Genomic DNA, 10,102 nt, shown 5'->3' with positions numbered 1-10,102 from the left:
AAGTGGAATGTTATGCAATGGTCAAGTCAATCACCTGAATCCAATTGAGCATGCATTTCACTTGCTGAAGACAAAACTGAAGGGAAAATGCCCCAAGAACAAGCAGGAACTGAAGACAGTTGCAGTAGAGGCTTGGCAGAGCATCACCGGGTACGAAACCCAGCGTCTGGTGATGTCTATGCATTCCAGACTTCAGGCTGTAACTGACTGCAAAGGATTTGCAACCAAGTATTGAAAAGTGAAAGTTTGATGGATGATTGTTAATCCCATTACTTTTGGTCCCTTAAAAAGTGGGAGGCACATATACAAACAGTTGTAATTCCCACACTGTTCATCTGATTTGGATGTAAATACCCTCAAATTAAATCTGGAAGTCTGCAGTTAAAGCACATCTTGTTCATTTAATTTCAAATCCATTGTGGTGGTGTATATAGCCAAAAAGATTAGAATTGTGTAGATGTCCCCATATTTATGGACCTGACTGTAGAGATAGTTTGTATTAGCATTATATAGATTGCATTAGATTTAGTCTGTGGAGGGTTAATTTAGAGTGGATATGGGATTATGGGATACACCTGTGAGGTTACACCCTGTGGTGTTGATATAAAAGTATAGAGGTCTTTGGAAGATTGTTGCACAAAGCTTGATGAAGAGCATGGTATGCTTGTAACTGTACAGTAGCATTTATATTGTCATGTCTTGAAGAGCAATCAGATAAAAGTTTTTGCATTGGAGAATGTGTCCCGTTGTCTTTTTCTACTGAATATTGGTGGAGGATTGGGGGCCCACCTTGACACTGAACTCCAGAAAAAAATAGAGGAACAGAGGAAGTAACCCACCCTATTTTTGTGTATATATATATATATATATATATATATATATATATATATATATATATATATATTGTGAGGGGTTAGCTCGGCAGCGGTGTGAGTGACCCCCTGGATGGGTTCACAACACAAAATCAGGCACAGCAGACAGCGTTGTAGGTGCAAAAAACAAAAGATGCGGTTTTTTTTATGCTACATGCAGTGATACATATAACAGCCAAACAAAAATAAAACATGAAAATAAATCCTGGTCAGCTTGACCTCTAACTACACACTTAGATTCCCTGTCTAACAACTGAGTGCAGCCTTGTGCTGCACCAGTCCCTGTCTCTGTTGTAGAGGTTTGCCACACAGGCGTTAACTCACCGCACAGAACAGATATCACACTCTCCAGTCTATACAACACAAAACTGGTTCCAGGATGGATCATCTCCCTAAGCATGCTGGGGTTTTTTGTAGAGGTCTTAATGAGCCCACTTACTTCAGCTGGGCTCATTAACTCTTCCCCTCTAATTGTACAAGTCTGCATAAAGCCTGAATCTAGGGCACACACATTTCCCATCCTGGATACAACCAGGTGACTTTACCTGCGTGCTGCCACATACCCCCCCCTCTTGTTTCAACCTTGGGGTTGTAACACAAGCAGTCAGACACGCATGTATCCGAGATAAAGCATCCACATTCCCCATTTTAACACCAGGGCGATGCTTAACTGTAAAGTTAAATTCCTGTAGGGCCAGGAACCACCTATTTACCCTTCTATTGGTCTCCTTGTTTTGAGCCATCCACTTTAAAGGAGCGTGATCAGTCACCAGGTCAAAGTGTCTACCTAGCAGATAGTACCGAAGGGAATCTAGAGCCCACTTCACTGCTAAACATTCCTTTTCAATCGTGGCGTAATTTATCTCATGGGACTTCAACTTCCTGCTGAGGTAAATGACTGGGTGCTCTTCCCCGTTCCAGACCTGGGATAACACTGCTCCTAACCCAACGTCTGATGCATCAGTTTGTACAACGAAGTCCTTAGAGAAGTCTGGTGAGTACAACACTGGCTGGCTACATAAGGCTGTTTTTAAGGACTGAAATGCTTCTTCAGCCTCTGGGGACCATTTAACCATAACAGACTCTTTCCCTTTTGTCAGGTTGGTGAGGGGCACAGCCTGAGAAGCAAAATGGGGAATGAATCGTCGATAATAGCCAGCGATTCCCAGAAAGGCTCGTACCTGTTTCTTGCTGTTGGGACGTGGCCAACTCTGTATGGCCTCGACTTTATTGACTTGGGGTTTTATCACCCCCCTCCCAATAGTGTACCCAAGATATTTGGCCTCCTCCTGTCCAATGGTACACTTCTTTGGATTGGCCGTAAACCCAGCTTCCCGGATAGAGTCTAGGACTGCTTGTACTTTTGGCAAATGTGAGACCCAGTCTGTGCTATGGATAATCACATCATCCAGGTAAGCTGCAGCATATTTCTGATGGGGCCTCAGAATCGTATCCATTTTCCGCTGGAATGTTGCCGGTGCATTCTGTAACCCAAACGGCATTCTCGTATATTGGAATGCCCCATCTGGGGTTACAAACGCAGTTTTCTCCTTGGCCGACTCGGCCAGGGGAATTTGCCAATACCCTTTGGTGAGATCAAGAGTTGTCATATATCGGGCTGTTCCCAGCCGGTCAATCAACTCATCTATGCGCGGCATGGGGTAGGTGTCAAATTTTGTAACTTTATTCAATTGTCGAAAATCGTTACAAAACCGCCAGCTCCCATCAGGTTTGGGCACTAGTACGATAGGACTGGACCAGTCACTCTGGGACTCCTCTATCACACCCAATTCCAGCATCCTTTGAACCTCCCCACTGTGAGGGGTTAGCTCGGCAGCGGGTGTGTGTGACCCCCTGGATGGGTTCACAACACAAAATCAGGCACAGCAGACAGCGTTGTAGGGGCAAAAAAACAAAAGAAGCGGATTATTTATGCTACATGCAGTGATACATATAACAGCCAAACAAAAATAAAACATGAAAATAAATCCTGGTCAGCTCGACCTCTAACTACACACTTAGATTCCCTGTCTAACAACTGAGTGCAGCCTTGTGCTGCACCAGTCCCTGTCCCTGTTGTAGAGGTTTGCCACACAGGCGTTAACTCGCCGCACAGAACAGGTGTCACACTCCCCAGTCTATACAACACAAAACTGGTTCCAGGATGGAGCATCTCCCTAAGCATGCTGGGGTTTTTTGTAGAGGTCTTAATGAGCCCATTTACTTCAGCTGGGCTCATTAACTCTTCCCCTCTAGTTGTACAAGTCTGCATAAAGCCTGAATCTAGGGCACACATATTTCCCATCCTGGATACAACCAGGTGACTTTACCTGCCTGCTGCCACATACCCCCCCCCTCTTGTTTCAACCTTGGGGTTGTAACACAAGCAGTCAGACACGCATGTATCCGAGACAAAGCATCCACATTCCCCATTTTAACACCAGGGCGATGCTTAACTGTAAAGTTAAATTCCTGTAGGGCCAGGAACCACCTATTTACCCTTCTATTGGTCTCCTTGTTTTGAGCCATCCACTTTAAGGGAGCGTGATCAGTCACCAGGTCAAAGTGCCTACCTAGTAGATAGTACCGAAGGGAATCTAGAGCCCACTTCACTGCTAAACATTCCTTCTCAATTGTGGAGTAATTTACCTCATGGGACCTCAACTTCCTGCTGAGGTAAATGACTGGGTGCTCTTCCCCGTTCCAGACCTGGGATAACACTGCTCCTAACCCAACGTCTGATGCATCAGTTTGTACCACGAAGTCCTTAGAGAAGTCTGGTGAGTACAACACTGGCTGGCTACATAAGGCTGTTTTTAAGGACTGAAATGCTTCTTCAGCCTCTGTGGACCATTTAACCATGACCGACTCTTTCCCTTTTGTCAGGTTGGTGAGGGGCACAGCCTGAGAAGCAAAATGGGGAATGAATCGTCGATAATAGCCAGCGATTCCCAGAAAGGCTCGTACCTGTTTCTTGCTGTTGGGACGTGGCCAACTCTGTATGGCCTCGACTTTATTGACTTGGGGTTTTATCACCCCCCTCCCAATAGTGTACCCAAGATATTTGGCCTCCTCCTGTCCAATGATAAACTTCTTTGGATTGGCCGTAAACCCAGCTTCCCGGATAGAGTCTAGGACTGCTTGTACTTTTGGCAAATGTGAGACCCAGTCTGTGCTATGGATAATCACATCATCCAGGTAAGCTGCAGCATATTTCTGATGGGGCCTCAGAATCTTATCCATTTTCCGCTGGAATGTTGCCGGTGCATTCTGTAACCCAAACAGCATTCTCTTATATTGGAATGCCCCATCTGGGGTTACAACAGTTTTCTCGTTGGCCGACTCGGCCAGGGGAATTTGCCAATACCCTTTGGTGAGATCAAGAGTTGTCATATATCAGGCTGTTCCCAACCGGTCAATCAACTCATCTATACGCGGCATGGGGTAGGTGTCAAATTTTGTAACTTTGTTCAATTGTCGAAAATCGTTACAAAACCGCCAGCTCCCATCAGGTTTGGGCACTAGTACGATAGGACTGGACCAGTCACTCTGGGACTCCTCTATCACACCCAATTCCAGCATCCTTTGAACCTCCCCACGTATTGCCTCCCGTCGGGCCTCTGGTATTCTATAAGGTTTTAGTTTTACCCTTTCTCCTGGCGGGGTGATAATGTCATGCTCTACGCCAGATGTTTGTCCCGGCAGCTCAGAGAAAATCTCTTTGTTGCGAAGTACAAACTCTTTAACCTCCTTGTTTGGGCTTTCGATAAGGTGTCTGCTATTCCAACCTCAGGAACTAAGCAATCAGGCTGTGCTTGTGACAAAGTCTCTGCGACTAAGGATTCTCTATCCCTCCAGGCTTTCAGCAGATTGACGTGATAGATCTGCTCCGGCTTTCGCCTTCCTGGCTGTCTAACCCTGTAGTTCACCTCACTAATTTTTTCAATTACTTCGTATGGACCTTGCCATTTGGCCAGAAATTTGCTTTCAACCGTAGGGACTAGCACCAAGACCCTATCCCCCGGGGAAAAAGTACGGGTCTTGGCCCCACAGTTGTACACTCTCTGCTGTGCTAACTGCGCTTGGGTCAAATGTTCCTTTACGATTGGCATTACCTGTGCAATTCTATCTTGCATCAGGGCGACATGCTCAATCACGCTTCTGTGAGGAGACCTCTCATTTTCCCAAGTTTCCTTGGCGATATCCAGCAGCCCTCTTGGGTGTCTCCCATAGAGCAACTCGAAGGGTGAGAAACCCGTAGAGGATTGGGGTACCTCCCTAATGGCAAACATCAGATAGGGTATTAGACAGTCCCAATTCTTTCCATCTCTATCCACCACCTTCTTTAACATTTGTTTTAGGGTTTTGTTGAATCTTTCAACCAACCCATCTGTTTGGGGGTGATACACAGATGTTCGCAATTGTGTCACTTTGTACAACTTGCATAGTTCTTTCATAACCCTGGACATAAAGGGTGTACCTTGGTCCGTAAGCAGTTCCTTACAAATACCCACGCAGCTAAAAACAAGAGATAGCTCTTTGCCTATGGTTTTGGCCGAGGTATTTCGAAGAGGAATTGCTTCCGGATAACGGGTGGCATAGTCCAATATAACCAAAATGTACTGATGCCCCCTAGCAGACTTCATTATCGGACCTACCAAATCCATTGCGATCCTCTCAAAGGGGACCTCAATGATAGGAAGAGGTACCAGCGGGTTACGGAAATGTGGCATAGGTGCCGACTTCTGACACACAGGGCAGGAGGAACAATAATTTTCTGTTTCCTTCATGACCCCAGGCCAATAGAATCTCTGCAGTACCCTCTCTCTGGTTTTCTCGGCCCCCAGATGACCTCCCAGAATGTGCCCATGGGCCAATTCTAACACCAACTTCCTGTAAGGTTTGGGCACTACAAGTTGCTCAATGGTTTCTTCTGCCCTTTGAGCCACTCGATACAGCAGGTCCCTTTCCATAGTGAAGTAAGGATAATTGCAAGTCTTATCTGGGTTCACTAACTCGCCATCTATTTTCACCACATTTTCCCGTGCCTTTATTAGGGTGGGGTCTTTTAACTGTTCTGTGGCAAAATTTTCCCTGTGAACCTCAAGATCCGAAAACTCCACAGACGGCATGTTTTCATCTGAGGATGTTGGCTCCTCCCCAGTTTCTCGAGTTTGCCCCGCCAATACCGACAAGGGAAATTCAGGAGAGTCCTCACCACTCCCAGAGGAATTCTGGTCATCTTCCTGGTTTATAGGGGCACCAGTGGGAGGCTCAGGACAATCCCAGAGTTCCCAGAATTTCGGAAAATCCCTTCCCACAATAGCATCATGTGGTAAGTGAGACACTAACCCCACCTGATGAGAGAGGTTACCTTTGGGGGTCTCAAAAAACACTGAAGTTACAGGATACTCTCGGGTGTCCCCATGCACACAGTATAAAATCACATTGCATAGGCTCATCCACAACGGGGCAATTGGCTGCAATATGTCCCTCTTGCCGGCAGCGGTAGCAAATAATCTTTTTCGCTGTCTCTTGCAGCATGGGCTTCCTGGGCTGCTCCCGCCAGACCTTAGGTAGAACTCCCACCCTCTCACTCTCTCCACCCTCACCCCTTGGAGTCATCTTACCCGCCACTGGGGATGATCTGGTCTTAGGGTGGAAAGTCCGTGAGTCCCTGGAAGAGGTGGTCAGGTTCTCTGTAGCCAAGTACCTCTCAACCAGATCCACAAGTTTATCTGCATTTTCTGGGTCTCCATGGCTTACCCCTTTTTGGATGGCAGAGGAAGAGCTCTCAGGAAACGATCCATAACAACACGTTCCACAATGTTTGGTGCGGTCAAAGTCTCTGGCTGCAGCCACTTCCTGCTCAGGTGAATGAGATCATACATTTGAGACCTGGGGGGTTTTCCAACCTGAAAAGTCCAATTATGCACACGCTGAGCCCGGACGGCCAGGGTGACACCCAGCCGTGCCAATATTTCTGTTTTTAGCACCACATAGTCTTTTGCTTGGTCAGGCTCTAGGTCATAATAAGCTTTCTGCGATTCCCCAGTTAACAGAGGGGCCACCAGTCCAGCCCATTGCTCCTTAGGCCACTTTTCCCTTTCAGCAGTCCTTTCAAATGTGGTCAAAAACACCTCCGGATCATCCTCTCCAGTCATTTTTGTCAATAAATGGCTCACACCAAAGGATGCGGTATTATTGTAACCACTTGCTTCATTGGTCTGCGGACGTTGCTGTATTAATGTCTCTATTTTCTGTTGAAAACTCTGCTCTTGCTTCTGCAACAGGTCTATAAAGCGGGCTTCAGATTTCTGCTGTGCCTGTTGCTGAGCTTCCAGACTCTGCAGGTGAGCTTTCTGCTGGGCTGCAAGGCTCTGTTGTTGAGCTGCAAGGCTCTTTTGTAAAGCCGCATTTGTTTGCGGCTGATTTGCATTTGCTAGAGCCAGCTGTCTCAGTATCTCCTCCATGCTGGCCTTTAAAAAAATTGAAAAAAAAAAAACTGCCAAAATTCTACACCAACTGTGAGGGGTTAGCTCGGCAGCGGGTGTGTGTGACCCCCTGGATGGGTTCACAACACAAAATCAGGCACAGCAGACAGTGTTGTAGGTGCAAAAAACAAAAGATGCGGTTTATTTATGCTACATGCAGTGATACATATAACAGCCAAACAAAAATAAAACATGAAAATAAATCCTGGTCAGCTTGACCTCTAACTACACACTTAGATTCCCTGTCTAACAACTGAGTGCAGCCTTGTGCTGCACCAGTCCCTGTCTCTGTTGTAGAGGTTTGCCACACAGGCGTTAACTCACCGCACAGAACAGATATCACACTCCCCAGTCTATACAACACAAAACTGGTTCCAGGATGGAGCATCTCCCTAAGCATGCTGGGGTTTTTTGTAGAGGTCTTAATGAGCCCACTTACTTCAGCTGGGCTCATTAACTCTTCCCCTCTAATTGTACAAGTCTGCATAAAGCCTGAATCTAGGGCACACATATTTCCCATCCTGGATACAACCAGGTGACTTTACCTGCGTGCTGCCACAATATATATATATATATATATATATATATATATATATATATATATATATATATATATATATATATTTGACCATGGTGAGGCCTGTTCTGAGTGGAACTGTCCTGGTAACCTGCTGTGTGGTCTTGGCCACCATGCTGCAGCTCAGTTTCAGTTTCAGTTTCAGGGTCTTGGCAATCATGTTATAGCCTAGGTCAGTGATGGCGAACCTTGGCACTCCAGATGTTTTGGAACTACATTTCCCATGATGCTCATGCACTCTGCGGTGTAGTGGAGCATCATGGGAAATGTAGTTCCAAAACATCTGGGGTGCAAAGGTTCGCCATCACTGGCCTAGGTCATCTTTATGTAGAGCAAAAATTCTTTTTTTTCAGATCGTCAGAGAGTTTTTTGCCATGTTGAACTTCTAGTGACCAGTGTGAGAGAGTGAGAGCTATAACACCAAATTTAATACTCCTGCTCCCCATTTACACCTGAGATCTTGTAACACTAACGAGTCACATGATACCGGGGAGGGAAAATGGCTAATTGGGCCCAATTCGGACATTTTCACTTAGGGGTGTACTCACTTTTGTTGCCAGCGGTTTAGACATTAATGGCTGTGTGTTGAGTTATTTTGAGGGGACAGCAAATTTACACTGTTACTGCTACAAACTGCTACAAGCTGTACACTCACTACTTTACATTGTAGCAAAGTGTCATTTCTTCAGTGTTCTCACATGAAAAGTTATAATAATATATTTACAAAAATGTGAGTGGTATGCTCACTTTTGTGAGATACTGTATGTTATAGCCTAGATTAGGAAGTGATATAATGTACGTGTGACCCTCACAGCCACGCCTTTCTGTGCCATACATTCGGAGTGTTGTGGATTCTTCTTCTTTCCCTGTCGAGGGATCTTTCATACCAGTAGATATGTTCAGATTTGAATGATGAATTCCAATCCTGAGGACTTGCAAACTTCAGCAATTTCAATAGTTGGACTTAGAGTACAGGTTATAAGTCTTTTGAATAGCTCTTTATTATTATGCAAACAATTAATCTTATGACATTTTTTTCATTACATGTTCTTCCCAGGCCGTAATTAGTTTCTGATCATGCATTGTTTCTTGTTTAAATTTTCTTGTACAAGAACAGTACACATTAAGCAAAAAAAAATGTAGTTTGTCCCTTCCAAAATTTTGGTCTGAACAGTTGGAATTGGTTTTTAAAGTCAGAAAGTTTGAATCAATCATTCCGAATATGGATTTTTTTGTCCAGAGGAGTAAGGAACCACACCAGAGCAGAGATTCGTGCAGCTCTGCGGGGCAGGCCCAGAGGTGGTTCACGCAACGCCAGCTGCAGCCAGGAGTGGTGGTGTGCAATAATGGCACAAAAACTTCTGTCTGCCCTTAGACAGGGAAAGAAAACAAAAAGAGCAGGGTTGACATGGGCTGCTCCAAAAATAGATAACCATGTACCATCAGTGGAATCGAGGACTATCTTTATACCCAGAAATATAAACAATATATAAAAATTACAAAATTTTTTTTAATTTTTTTAGAAAAATTTTGTTATGTTAAAAACAGTTGTTGAGAATCAACCATATTACAAATTTGTACTTTATAACAACAGACAAGTTTACAGTCAAATGGTACCCAGCCTCCTAAAAAGGAGAAGCTGAGGGTACAACAGCTTATTTCCAAGTTGATAGAATTTCTCTACTAGTTTTGCTACAAGTGTCGCTTCTTCAGGAGATCTCTTGGTACATATCTAGAATTAAATACATATATTTACATCATTAGAATAATACATCAATTGATACCATAGGGTAATTCATAACCTTATACGATCAGAATTGTGGAGTGTTTTTACAGGTTTTAATTATTATAGAAGCATGACTCACCACTGGAATCCCCAAAGAAAGGCCCAACAATAGGCACGGGTGGCTCCCAACATTGGGGTCTACCACCCCCAGGGGGGACACGGGAGGCACGTTGCACAGAGTAGGCTGTAAATATAAATATAAAACATATAAATAAAATTGGGTCACCATATGTGGAATATGTGTAAAAAAAAAGGGGGTTTTCTTATTATTAAAAAAAAAAAAAAGGGTAAATAATCCACCTAACTAGAGATAAGTAGGTGGATATCGATAGGTAGTAATATCAACCAAGGACCAATGTGTCACACCACAATA

The sequence above is a fragment of the Lithobates pipiens genome, unplaced genomic scaffold (assembly GCF_037356315.1).
Source record: "Lithobates pipiens isolate NorthernLeopardFrog02 unplaced genomic scaffold, aLitPip1_a1.2 Scaffold_19, whole genome shotgun sequence".
Lineage (NCBI taxonomy): Eukaryota > Metazoa > Chordata > Amphibia > Anura > Ranidae > Lithobates > Lithobates pipiens.
This window is presented reverse-complemented; position numbering follows the sequence as displayed.